This window comes from Triticum aestivum, chromosome 1D (genome assembly GCF_018294505.1).
Source record: "Triticum aestivum cultivar Chinese Spring chromosome 1D, IWGSC CS RefSeq v2.1, whole genome shotgun sequence".
In the NCBI taxonomy this organism is placed as follows: Eukaryota; Viridiplantae; Streptophyta; class Magnoliopsida; order Poales; family Poaceae; genus Triticum; species Triticum aestivum.
This window is the reverse complement of record NC_057796.1, coordinates 37,156,673-37,171,058: the sequence shown is the minus strand read 5'-3', so window position 1 is coordinate 37,171,058 and position 14,386 is coordinate 37,156,673. Positions and strand designations below refer to the sequence as shown.

The 14,386-nt window shown below is 43.7% G+C and overlaps 1 pseudogene; it reads left to right on the top strand.

The window, feature by feature from the left end:
* The first annotated feature begins 1,337 nt into the window (after positions 1-1,337).
* LOC123157481 (uncharacterized) overlaps positions 1,338-14,386 on the top strand; it is a 61,638-nt pseudogene continuing 48,589 nt past the window's right edge.

Below are 14,386 nucleotides of genomic sequence, written 5' to 3'. Positions count from 1 at the left end.
CTTTCATAGGTGGGACCGGTCTAGGGCTGCATCGTCGTGAGCACCGGTTCCGCCACATCGTCCCCTCCAAGAAGCAAGGCGCGAGACCTGTCCGGGGCGCCATGGACCTGTCCACCGTGATCGTAACGCCATGGACCTGTGCACCGGAGAAACATGTTCGTCATGGACTTGTCTTGGGCTACATCGTCGCGAGCTCCGGCTCCGCCATGTCGTCTCCTCTGGGAAGCAAGGCGCGAGACCTGTTCGGGGCACCATGGACCTGTGCACCAGTGACCTGTTCTCCGAGGACCGGTGCATCGGAGTCTGTACACCGTGATTGGAACATCATGGACCTGTTCATCGAGACCTGTTCGCCATGATCTGTGCGTCGCGACCTGTTCGTCGGGGCCAGGTAGGGCGTCGTGGTGGAGCACCAGGGGGCGTGTATCATCTTCATGGGCTCCGGGTCACGGGCTCCGTCTTGATGAGGTAGACATCGGTGGTGTCGTCCCGCGAGCTCCACGCCTCCGTCCACCGCGGCATCGACTTGATGATGTTGATGATGAGTGTCGTCTTGGCAGGCTCCGTGTTGCCATACTCCGTGGCACGGCGGCGCCATCCTCAGGAGCTCCACACCTCCATCCTACATGGCGCCTGTTTGATGACGAAGGCGACGAGCGTCGTCCTGGCGGGCTCCGTGTCACCATCCTCCATGTCAGGGTGGCCGCATCCTCGCCAGCTCCACGCCACGGTCCTTCACGGCACCGGGTTGACGATATTGGCGATGGGCCTGGCGGTGTCGATGTAGTCCACTGGTCTGGCGGCGTCGTCCAGCACCTCCATTGTATCTGGTATGAGAAGAGCGCCGCATCGTCCGTGGCGACATCCGCTGGGTGTGTCGTCTGCCACCTCCATTACATCTGGGTACGAGCAGACCGCCGCGTCGTCCACGTGCATCTCCGCCTCACGCGTCGTCAACTCTCTCGATTGTACCTGGTACATGGAAAAAAATATGTGCGTAGAGAGAAGAGGGCATGCTAGCTCATGAAACATGATGCATCGCTCCATGGTTATCGCCGCCGGTGTATCCGCCAAGACTGCGAAGGCACCGCCGCGCTCCTCCTTGGCGGGCGCGTCTCCCTCCATCTGATGCATGGCTTGCAGGCCGCCGCCGCCGCAGGCGCGTCCGCTGCTGCATGCTTGAGTTCTGTCCTCGGGTGGTTCCCTGTCGAGTGTTTGTTGCTGGGCTCCTCTTGATGCATGCGTGCTTCCCACGTGAAAACCTGATAAAACAATAAGACAAAGAAACAAAAAAACTGTTGATGTCAGAGGCGCGTCGGTTGCGGCGTCTCCCGGCTATGTCCGTCGGCGAGACGCTGCCGCTAGAGGCGCGTCTTCTCCACATCGATGATGCTGCCAGGGTGCGCCATCTTCTCAGTGTAGGTTCTGGTCTTGGCCTGGGGTGTGCGTGCCTGGCTCTTGCCCGTCTTCTTGTATTTATAGGTGGCTAGCAGTAGTTGGACGTGACCAAAGCTTCCTTTTTGCTGATGTTCTTGACGCACAAGTCTGCATGGAAAAAAGGAAACGAAATCTCGTGCAGGTATGTATTGCCAACTTTAGCTAGCTAGCCACCGACGACTCATTTACTTTCCAAATATGCTGCACAAAACTTTCTCATGTGCGCAAACAAGTTAGATCCATACCAAACAATGCATCGTGGGCATGTTAACTAGTACGTACAAACGCGAGCATGCCGGCCGGCCGCAGATACCCGTATACGTACATGTATAGTATATGCATATGAGGAAGCATTGCTACGTGCAGGGTTAAATGATGTGTGCATGTGTGAAGGAGTATTTATACATAAAATCTGCACTTAAAACTCACCAAAAATCTTCATAAGAGTTATTTTATGCAAAAATGCACAAAAACTCGTCAAACATAAAGCAATATGCTATTCATTATGGGCCAGTTTCATCTCGGGTCTTTAATGGGCCGAGAGTTACAAAGGGCCTCATATGGGCCGAAAGACATCATGGGCCATACATGGGCCGAAAGTTACAACGGGCTGGAATCATATTTGACGGCCCAGATGAAGCTACTGGGGTTAATTCCGATAGGCCATAACGGGCCAGTAGTAAGCGGGCCGTAAATGGGCTATATACGAACAGGTCGTTAACAGGCTTTCCGTGGGCCGGCCCGTTACCTTTTGACCAAGTAAAACGGGCCTGCCTTTTCACTGGAATGGGCCTGTGTTGGGTCGTGCCACGTGTCGACGTATCATAGGCGCCACCTGTCCAATGAGTGGATGACATCTGTCCGAACATTGAGCCGACACGTGTTTCCTCTGGCCAATGAGAATTTTACACGTCGAAAATTCTCATTGGTCCGGGCTGTTAACGGGTTATCGGATCCAAAATCAGACCCGATAGCTTAACGGCGTCCCGTTACGGTGGATGCCACGTGTCGGTCACCCTTGACGAAAGCACTTCTATGACACGCGATTTATCGTCATGGAAGTGGACACTTCCGTGATGATAATTTTGGTAATGTCATGGAACACTTCTACGACAGCACAGGTATGACTATCTTGATTCTGTCATAAATTTGTCATGGATGTACATGCATGACAAAAAAGTGACCTACTGTGACAAACACGTATCATCACGGAAGTGTATTTTTTTGTAGTGTAAGTGGAATTCGGTAAGGAAACGTTTATATAGTGTGCTGAAATTTATTGTCACTTGCTACTATGGAAAACAATCCTTTGAGGGATTTGTTCGGGGTATCTTCACCATGTCCGAAACCACAATTAATTTCCTCTCAACCTACTGCACCTACTGAAAATATTGAATATGAAATTCCTTCGGGTATGATAGAACAACTGCTAGCTAATCCTTATGCAGGAGATGGAACCGAACATCCTGATATGCACTTCATATATGTGGAACAAATTTGTGGATTGTTTAAGCTTGTAGGTTTACGCGGAGATGAGGTGATGAAAAAGGTTTTCCCTTTATCTTTGAAGGGAAAAGCATTGGCATGGTATAGGCTATGCGATAATATTTGATCATGGAATTGGAATCGTTTAAAATTGGAGTTTCACCAAAAAAATTATCCTATGCATCTAGTTCATCGTGATCGGAATTATATATATAATTTTTGGCCTCGTGAAGGAGAAAGTATTGCTCTAGCTTGGGGGAGGCTTATGTCAATATTATATTCATGCCCCAATCATGAGCTCTCTAGAGAAATTATTAGCCAAAACTTTTATGCTTGGCTTTCTCGTAATGATCAAACCATGCTGGATACTTCTTGTACTGGTTCTTTTATGAAGAAAACTATTGAATTCCGGTGGGATCTTTTGGAAAGAATTAAACGCAACTCTGAAGATTGGGAACTCGACGAAGGTAAAGAGTCAGGTATAAAGCTTAAGTATGATTGTGTTAAATCTTTTATGGATACCGATGCTTTTCAAAAGTTTAGCACTAAATATGGACTTGACTCTGAGATAGTAGCCTCCTTTTGTGAATCATTTGCTACTCATGTTGAACTCCCTAAAGAGAAGTGGTTTAAATATCACACACCTATTAAAGATGAAATTAAAGAACCGGTACCGGTTAAAGAAGAAACTTTACTTTATAATGTTGATCTAGTTGTTCCTACTGCTTATATTGAGAAACCACCTTTTCCTGTTAGGATAAAGGAACATGCTAAAGTTTCAACTGTGGTTAACAAAAGCTATGTTAGAACACCTAAACCTGATGAACAAATTAGAGTTGAAGCTAATATTGCTATGGTTAAAGATCTCTTAGAAGAAGATGTGGATGGGCATGTTATCTACTTCTGTGCAGAAGCTGCTAGAATTGCCAAACCCGAAAAAACGGATAAAAATAGACCAGTAGTTGGCCTGCCTGTCATTTCAGATAAAATAGAAGATCACTGTTATCATGTTTTATGTGACATGGGTGCTAGTTGAGTGCTATTCCTCACTCCTTATATCAAGAAATTATGAAAGACATAGCACTTGTTGAGATAGAAGACATAGGTGTTACTATTAAACTTGCCAATAGAGATATCATATCACCAATTGGGATTGTTAGAGATGTTGAAGTCTTGTGTGGGAAAGGTAAATACCCTACTGATTTTCTTGTTCTTGGTTCCCCACAAGATGACTTTTGTCCCATTATCTTTGGTAGACCTTTCTTGAACACAGTTAATGCTAAGATAGATTGCAAGAAACAAACTGTGGGTGTTAGTTTTGGTGATGAGTCTCATGAGTTTAATTTTTCCAAGTTTAGTAGAAATCATCATGAAAAAGAATTGCCTAGTAAGGATGAATTAATTGGTCTTGCTTCCATTGCTGTGCCACCTACTGATACTTTAGAACAATATTTGCTAGACCATGAAAATGATTTACATATGCATGAAAGAAATGAAATAGATAAGATTTTCTTTGAACAACGTCCTCTACTTAAACAGAATTTGCCTATTGAAACTCTAGGAGGTCCTCCTCCACCTAAAGGTGATCCTGTGTTTGAATTAAAACAATTGCCAGACACTTTGAAATATGCTTATCTTGATGAAAAGAAAATACATCATGTTATTATCAGTGCTAACCTTTCAGAACATGAAGAAGAAAGATTATTGAAAGTTCTAAGGAAGCACCAAGCTGCTATTGGATATACTCTGGATGATTTAAAGGGCATTAGTCCCACTTTATGTCAGCACAAAATTAATATGGAACCTGATGCTAAACCAGTTGTTGATCACCAACATCGGTTAAATCTGAAGATGAAAGAGGTGGTAAGAACAGAAATATTACAACTTCTGGAAGTAGGTATAATCTATCCTATAGCTGATAGTAGATGGGTAAGTCCTGTTCATTGTGTCCCTAAGAAAGGAGGTATTATTGTTGTTCCTAATGATAAGAATGAACTTATTCCACAAAGAATTGTTACAGGTTGTAGAATGGTAATTGATTTTAGAAAAATTAAATAAAGCTACTAGAAAAGATCATTACCCTTTGCCTTCTATTGATCGAATGCTTGAAAGATTATCTAAGCACACACTTTTGCTTCCTTGAAGGATATTCTGGCTTTTCACAAATACCTGTTTCTCAACCTGATCAAGAAAATACTACTTTTACTTGTTCTTTTGGAACCTATGCTTATAGACGTATGCCTTTTGATTTATGTAATGCACCTGCTACCTTTCAAAGATGCATGATGGCTATATTCTCTGACTTTTGTGAAAAGATTGTTGAGGTTTTCATGGTTGACCTTTCTGTTTATGGGAAGTATTTTGATGATTGTTTAATGAAGGCATTATCTTGGGTCATAAAATCTTGTCTTGAATTGGGAGAAGTGCCACTTGATGGTTAATGAAGGCATTATCTTGGGTCATAAAATTTCTGAAAGAGGTATTGAAGTGGACCAAGCTAAGGTTGAAGCAATTGAGAAAATGCCATGTCCCAAGGACATTAAAGGTATTCGTAGTTTCCTAGGTCATGCTGGTTTTTATAGGAGGTTTATTAAAGACTTCTCTAAAATTTCTAGGCCTCTCACTAGTCTTTTGCAAAAGGATGTTCCTTTTGTTTTTGATGATGATTGTTTAGAAGCCTTTGAAACACTCAAGAAAGCTTTAATCTCTGCACCTATTGTTCAACCACCTGATTGGAACTTGCCTTTTGAAATTATGTGTGATGCTAGTGATTATGCTATGAGTGATGTTTTAGGACAAAGAGTTGATAAGAAATTGAATGTTATTCATTATGCTAGTAAAACTCTAGACAGTGCTCAAAGAAATTATGCTACTACTGAAAAGAATTCTTAGTAGTGGTGTTTGCTTGTGGTAAGTTTAGACCTTATATTGTTGATTCCAAAGTAACTGTTCACACAAACCATGCTGCTATTAAATATCTTATGGAAAAGAAAGATGCTAAACCTAGACTTATTCGTTGGGTTCTCTTGTTACATGAATTTGATTTGCATATTATTGATAGAAAAGGAGATGAGAACCCAGTAGCTGATAACTTGTCTAGGCTTGAAAATGTGCTTGATGACCCACTACCTATTGATGATAGTTTTCCTGATGAGCAGTTAGCTGCAATAAATGTTGCTAATAGTACTCCTTGGTATGCTGACTATGCTAATTACATTGTTGCTAAATATTTTCCACCTAGCTTTACTTACCAACAAAAGAAAAAATTCTTCTATGATTTAAGACATTACTTTTGGGATGACCCACATCTTTATAAAGAAGGAGTAGATGGTATTATTAGACGTTGTTTACCTGAGCATGAACAGGGACAAATCCTACGGAAATGTCACTCCAAAGCTTATGGAGGGCATCATGCTGGAGATAGAACTGCCCACAAGGTATTGTAGTCTGGATTTTATTGGCATACTCTCTTCAAGGATGCTCGTAAGTATGTCTCATCTTGTGATGAATGCCAAAGAATAGGTAATATTGGTAAGCGTCAAGAAATGCCTATGAACTATTCTCTTGTTGTTGAACCATTTGATGTTTGGGGATTTGATTACATGGGACCTTTTCCTTCTTCTAATGGGTATACACACATTTTGGTTGCTGTTGATTATGTTACTAAATGGGTAGAAGCTATTCCAACTAGTAGTGCTGATCACAACACCTCTATTAAAATGATTAAGGAAGTTATTTTCCCAAGGTTTGCAGTCCCTAGATATTTAATGACTGATGGTGGTTCACACTTTATTCATGGTGCTTTTTGTAAGATGCTTGCTAAGTATGATGTTAACCATAGAATTGCATCACCTTATCATCCTCAGTCTAGTGGTCAAGTTGAGCTTAGCAATAGAGAAATAAAATTAATTTTGCAAAAGACTTTTAATAGGTCCAGGAAGCATTGGTCTAAGAAATTAGATGATGCACTTTGGGCTTATAGAACAGCTTATAAAAATCCTATGGGTATGTCTCCTTATAAAATGGTTTATGGAAAGCTTGTCATTTACCTCTTGAGTTAGAACATAAAGCTTATTGGGCAGTTAAAGAACTCAACTATGATTTCAAACTTGTTGGTGAAAAGAGGTTATTTGATATAAGCTCATTAGATGAATGGAAAACCCAAGCTTATGAAAATGCAAAGTTATTCAAAGAAAAAGTTAAAAGATGGCATGACAAAAGAATTCAAAAACGTGAGTTTAAAGTCGGAGAATATGTTCTTTTGTACAACTCTCATTTCAGATTCTTTGCAGGCAAACTCCTCTCAAAATGGGAAGGCCCCTATGTCATCAAGGAGGTTTACCGGTCTAGAGCCATCAAAATAAATAATTTCGAAGGCACTAACCCAAAGGTTGTCAACGGGCAACGAATAAAGCATTATATCTCAGGTACGCCTATTAATGTTGAAAGCAATATTGTCCAAACTTTGACACCGGAAGAACACATAAAAGAGTCCTTCCGGAGCACTCCAGAATCGTCAAAATAAGGAGGTATGTGGTACGATAAGTAAACAGACTCGAAAAATCTGCAAAAATATTTTTTGTCAGTTTTGGAATAATTTAGAATTTTGGGAATAAAGAAACTCCCAGGAAGCGTCCCCTGGTGGGCACAAGACACCAGGGCGCGCCAGGCCTGGCGCGCCCTGGTGTCTTGTGCCCACCTGGGGCACCTTCCGGACTCCGTTTTTCTTCTGTATACTTGTCCTGCAAGATAAAAATTCTATATATACTTCCCGAACCTGTTAACCACCGTATCGCGAAGAAATCCTCTGTTCTCTTTTCTTGCTGTTTCTGGTCAGATTTATCAAGCCAGACATCATGTCTTCCTGCTCCTCCAACAACATGGAAGAATATGCTTGGCTGGTGAAGATCGAGACGAAGAGGGAGGACCCTACGAACGCCGTCAAGGGAGGCAAGGGCAAGGAAGCTACCGTAAATCCATCCCCGGTGACAGCACAAGCACTGCTGGCCGAGGAGGAGGGAGAAGATATCCTTAAGCCCTACCTTACTCATCTTACCCCTGCTGAGATTGAAGCTTTTCGCGTCATTGAAATAGTTCGCATACAAAACAAGTATCTCACTCGCGAAAATATTTTGCATCAAGAGCATATTATCCATCTCCAGAGCGTCATCCGTCGGCTGCAGGATCTCTTGACCCTTAAGGATAGGATCGCTTCATCACCACCATCACCTTCTTCACCACCAAAGGATAACTGAGTATCGGGTATGGGCACTCCCCTTGGCTTCCGCCAAGCTTGGGGATGTCACGCCCAATATGCGACTATACTCCATACGTGTCGAGGCACGACTTGGGGTATAAGCGCATATTGGTATGGTCGCAAGAGTGGTTGTATCTTTGTTCATCTCATGTACTGATTAGATAGAATACGAGCTTTGGCTTACAATCGCCACAATGTCACACAAATATCATCAAGTTATACAATCATTCAAGATGAACACAGAGTCCGGCTACGGACGAAATCAAACGAATAAAAGACAACCACCCAAGCTAAGTCCCGATCGACCCTACTGGGCACCACTACTGATCATCCGGAAAGGAAACGTAGTAACGACCACTGTCTTCGTCGAGCTCCCACTTGTGCTCAGTGGCATCACCTGCATCAGTCTCATTGGTACCTGCAACTGTGTTTGTAATCCACGGTAGCAAGACTATTTAAGCTTAAAGGTAAGGTGTGGATACAAGGTGGAGTTGCAGCAAGCACTAAGAAAATATGGTGGCTAACATACGAGTACAATTGTAAGATGAGAAACTACGCAACGAACGTAGAGCTAGAAGTGATCCTGAACTACTTACGTTCAATCATAACCCAACCGTGTTCACTTCCCGAACCTCATCGAGAAGAGACCATCACGGTTATATACGTGGTTGGCACATTTTAATAAAGTTAAGTGTCAAGTTCTCTACAACCGGATATTAACAAATTCCCATCTGCCACATAACCGCGGGCACGGCTCTCTAAAGTTTATACCCTGCAGGAGTGTCCCAACTTAGCCCATCACAAGCTCTCATGATCAACGAAGGATATTCCTTCTCCCGGAACAACCCGATCAGACTCGGAATCCCGATTACAAGACATTTCGACAATGGTAAAACAAGTCCAGCAAGACCGCTCGAATGTGCCGACAAATCCCGATGGGAGCCGCGCGTATCTTGTTCTCAGGGCACACCGGATGAGACATCCTACGAGTAAAACCAAACCTCAAGTTGCCCCATGGTGGCCCCGCAGTCTGCTCGGTTTAGACCAGCACTCAGACGAGCACTGGCCCGGGGGGTTGATTAATTATCCTCGGGGTCCAGAAAGTCCCTATGCAAGTTTTAGTTGTTATTAAGCAAATGGAAAAGCCAATGTTGGGCCTTGCTGGAGGAGTTTTATTCAAAGCGAACTGTCAAGGGGGTCCATAACCCGAACCACGTAAGGAACGCAAAATCAAGGAACATAACACCGGTATGACGGAAACTAGGGCGGCAAGAGTGGAACGAAACACCAAGCAAAAGGCTAAGTGATACATCTCCAACCTATCTATAATTTTTGATTGTTCCATGCTATTATATTATCCATCATGGATGTTTTATATGCCTTTATATGTTGTTTTATATGATTATTGAGACTAACCTATTAACCTAGAGCCCAGTGCCAGTTTCTGTTTTTTCCTTGTTTTTGAGTTTTACAGAAAAGGAATACCAAATGGAGTCCAATTGACGTGCCAATTTTTGATGATTTTTTATGGACCAAAAGAAGCCCCCGGAGTAAAAGAGTTGGGCCAGAAGAGTCCCGAGCCGTCCACGAGGGTGGAGGGCGCGCCCTACCCCCTGGGCTTGTCCTCCTATCTCGTGGACGACTCGGAGATCTCCCTGACGTGAGACCAACGCCAAAAATTCCTATAAATACAGAAACCCCCAGAAAGAAACCTAGATCGGGAGTTCCGCCGCTGCAAGCCTCTGTAGCCACCAAAAACCAATTGGGACCCTGTTCCGGCACCCTGCCGGAGGGGGGATCCATCACCAGTGGCCATCTTCATCATCCCGGCGCTGTCCATGACGAGGAGGGAGTAGTTCACCCTCGGGGCTGAGGGTATGTACCAGTAGCTATGTGTTTGATCTCTCTCTCTCTCATGTTCTTGATTCGGCACAATCTTGATGTATCGCGAGCTTTGCTTTTATAGTTGGATCTTATGATGTTTCTCCCCCTCTACTCTCTTGTAATGGATTGAGTTTTCCCTTTGAAGTTATCTTATCGGATTGAGTCTTTAAGGATTTGAGAACACTTGATGTATGTCTTGCATGTGCTTATCTGTGGTGACAATGGGATATTCACGTGATCCACTTGATGTATGTTTTGGTGATCAACTTGCGGGTTCAGTGACCTTGTGAACTTATGCATAGGGGTTGGCACACGTTTTCATCTTGACTCTCCGATAGAAACTTTGGGGCACTCTTTGAAGTGCTTTGTGTTGGTTGAATAGATGAATCTGAGATTGTGTGATGCATATCGTATAATCATACCCACGGATACTTGAGGTGACATTGGAGTATCTAGGTGACATTAGGGTTTTGGTTGATTTGTGTCTTAAGGTTGTCTTAAGGTGTTATTTTACTACGAACTCTAGGGCTGTTTGTGACACTTATAGGAATAGCCCAATGGATTGATCAGAAAGAATAACTTTGAGGTGGTTTCATACCCTACAATAATCTCTTCGTTTGTTCTCCGCTATTAGTGACTTTGGAGTGACTCTTTGTTGCATGTTGAGGGATTGTTATATGATCTAATTATGTTATTATTGTTGAGAGAACTTGCACTAGTGAAAGTATGAACCCTAGGCCTTGTTTCGAAGCATTGCAATACCGGTTTCGCTCACTTTTATTACCTGTTACCTTACTGTTTTAATAATTTCATATTACAAAAACCTATATCTACCATACATATTGCACTTGTATCACCATCTCTTCGCCGAACTAGTGCACCTGTACAATTTACCATTGTATTGGGTGTGTTGGGGTGTAACGCCCACGATGCGGCTATATCTCCCACGTGTCGAGGCACGACTTAGAGGCATAACCGCATTGTGGTTTTGTCGCAAGAAGGGTCATCTTCACACAATCCCATGTAATGAACAAGAATGGGATAAAGAGTTGGCTTACAGTCGCCACTTCACACAATACATAAATATAATTCATACATCATCCAAAAAACACACATAGACCGACTACGGTCAAGATCCAAATGAAAATAAGATAACCCCAAATGCTAGATCCCCGATCGTCCCAACTGGGCTCCACTACTGATCATCAGGAAAAGACACATAGTAACGACCACGTTCCTCGTCGAACTCCCACTTGAGATCGACCCCATCATCTGCACTGGCATCGTCGGCACCTGCAACTGTTTTGGTAGAATCTGTGAGTCACGAGGACTCAGCAATCTCACACCCGCGAGATCAAGACTATTTAAGCTTATAGGAGCGGATGGTGTAATGAGTTGGAGCTGCAGCATGCAATAAGCATATATGGTGGCTAACATACGCAAATGAGAGCAAGAAGAGAAGCAACGGAACGGTCGTCATCTAGCAATGACCAAGAAGTGATCCTGAACTCCTACTTACGTCATTCATAACCCATTCCGTGTCCACTTCTCGGACTCCGCCGAGAAGAGACCATCACGGCTACACACACAGTTGATGTATTTTAATTGGGTCAAGTGACAAGTTCTCTACAACCGGACATTAACAAATTCCCATCTGCCTCATAACCGCGGGCACGGCTTTCGAAAGATAATACCCTGCAGGGGTGTCCCAACTTAGCCCATCATAACCTCTCACGGTCAACGAAGGATAAATCTTCTCCCGGAAAGACCCGATCCGTCTCGGAATCCCGGTTTACAAAACATTTCGACAATGGTAAAATAAGACCAGCAAAGCCACCCGAATGTGCCGACAAATCCCGATAGGAGCTGCACATATCTCGTTCTCAGGGCACAACGGATGAGCCAGACGTCGGGTTGGCATAGACCCTAGTTGCCCAGGGGCGCCGGACATCGCTCGGTTTGGGCCAGCACTCGAAGGAGCACTGGTCCGGGGGTTAAAATAAAGATGACCCTCGGGCTCGCGAAAACCCGGGGGAAAAAGGCTTAGGTCGCAAATGGTAAAACCAAGGTTGGGCCTTGCTGGAGGAGTTTTATTCAAGGCGAACTGTCAAGGGGGTCCCATAAATCACCCAACCGCGTAAGGAACGCAAACTCAAGGAAAATAATACCGGTATGACAGAAACTAGGGCGGCAAGAGTGGAACAAAACACCAGGCATAAGGCCGAGCCTTCCACCCTTTACCAAAATATATATAGATGCATTAATTAAATAAGAGATATTGTGATATCCCAACATATCCATGTTCCAACATGGAACCAGCTTCAACTTCACCTGCAACTAGCAACGCTATAAGAAGGGCTGAGCAAAAGCGGTAACTTAGCCAAACAACGGTTTGCTAGGAAAGGATGGTTAGAGGCTGACATGGCAATATAGGAGACATGATATAGCAAGTGGTAGGTAGCGCAGCATGGCAATAGAACGAACAACTAGCACAGCAAAGATAGAAGTGATTTCGAGGGGTGGTCATCTTGCCTGCAAGGTTCTCAGAGTTGTCGAAAGCTTGATCCTCGTAAGCGTACTCAACAGGTTCCTCATTCACGAACTCGTCTCCCGGATCTACCCAAGACAAGAACACAAGCAACAGAACCACAATCAATCACGAGAAATGCACAAGCAACATGATGCAAAACATGTATGATATGCGAGACATGATATGCGATGCATATGCGTGCTCCGGACGAAAAATAATGAACAAGGCAGTAACTTGGCAAACCAAGCATGCCACTGGAAAGATGAGATGATTTCGGTCGAAATCGATATAAAGATCACCGGAAACGGATGCACGGTTTGCAAATGGCAAGCAAAACAAGAATGACACGAATCTGTGATTAACAGCAAGATAGCACTTAGAATGCAACAAGTAACAATGCTACAGCACTCCAACGTAGCAACAAAGTATATGGCAGTAATCTACAGGAGATGCTTGACAAAAGATGAACGCTGAGCTACGGCTAGATCACAACATAACAAGCTCAAACAAGCATGGCAAAAGTGCAAAAGATAACAGGATCACAGACTTGCCTGAAACAGCATCATGTAGCAATGTTCAGAGCACGAAAACAACATGCTACAGGAACCTATCATGGCAAAACAAGGCATGGCAGTGTTCTACTAAATGCATATGACAAAAGTCCCTTACTGACCATAAGCCAAAAAGGACCATAAGATATGATGGCAACCAAGTAAACATAGCAAGTTTCGTTAACAGGTTTCAGACTTTGCAGAAAACAGAGCATGGCAGAAATAATAATATGAAGGCATCTTAATGAGCTTGATGCACTCACCACAAGGCAATTCATGACAAAATAAGCATACCTACAGCAAGATGGCATGTTTATAAAGCTATCCATGGCAAGAACAAATACATAGCATGTATGGATCAACTACAACAAGCTTGGCAAAATTGAATAACACGTAAACAATCTGCCAGAAATATTTTATAGCAAACGTAGAGCAAGATTGAGTCATGCTATGCACTCCATAATTACAAACAAGTGCAGGAATGGATCAATTACAACAATATCTACAAAACATCCTTAATGAACATCTCCAAAATATGCATGAAACTCTCTGTAGCATCAATTTTACATGGCAACAAAATAACAGCAGACAAGGACTTAGAGAAATTACGAAGTCCCTGAAATCAGAAACATTACGGAGCCTAGTTTGCATGCTTGTGCTAGTCACCACAGAGATCACAAAAATACATGGCATACACCCCTGGAAAGATGGCATGGCATACAACAAAACACATGTAGAGCTCATGCCCATAAGATGCACATATTAAATGATACAAAAATAACAAATCTCCAAGTTCTGCCAAGAACCAGTAGATAACAGCAACTAGCACTCTTGCAACAGAGATTTGGGCATCAAGATGGCCTCTAATGAACATGGTGCAATTGAACAAAATGTAGAGCATCAAGAGACGAACAAATCGATATATTACACGCGCGAAACTGAGCTATAAACAGAAAGTTACGATGCTATGAACAGGTGCACATGCTATGACAGAAAATGATAGAATATTTTCGGGGTTCGGGAAAGTCAACCTTCTCGTACGGTGGATCTGGATCGGGGAGTAGTTCGCCGGAGTTGCTCCTCGAGCTCGCCGGAGTTGCTCCTTGAGCTCGCCGGAGCTCGGGGCGAGGGAGGAGGAGGAGGCGGGCGGCGACCGGAGGGAGGAAAGGCGCGGCGCCCGGAGGGAGGGCGGCGAGCACGGCGGTGAGGCGCGGCGAGGTCGGTCGGCGGGCGGCGGCGGAG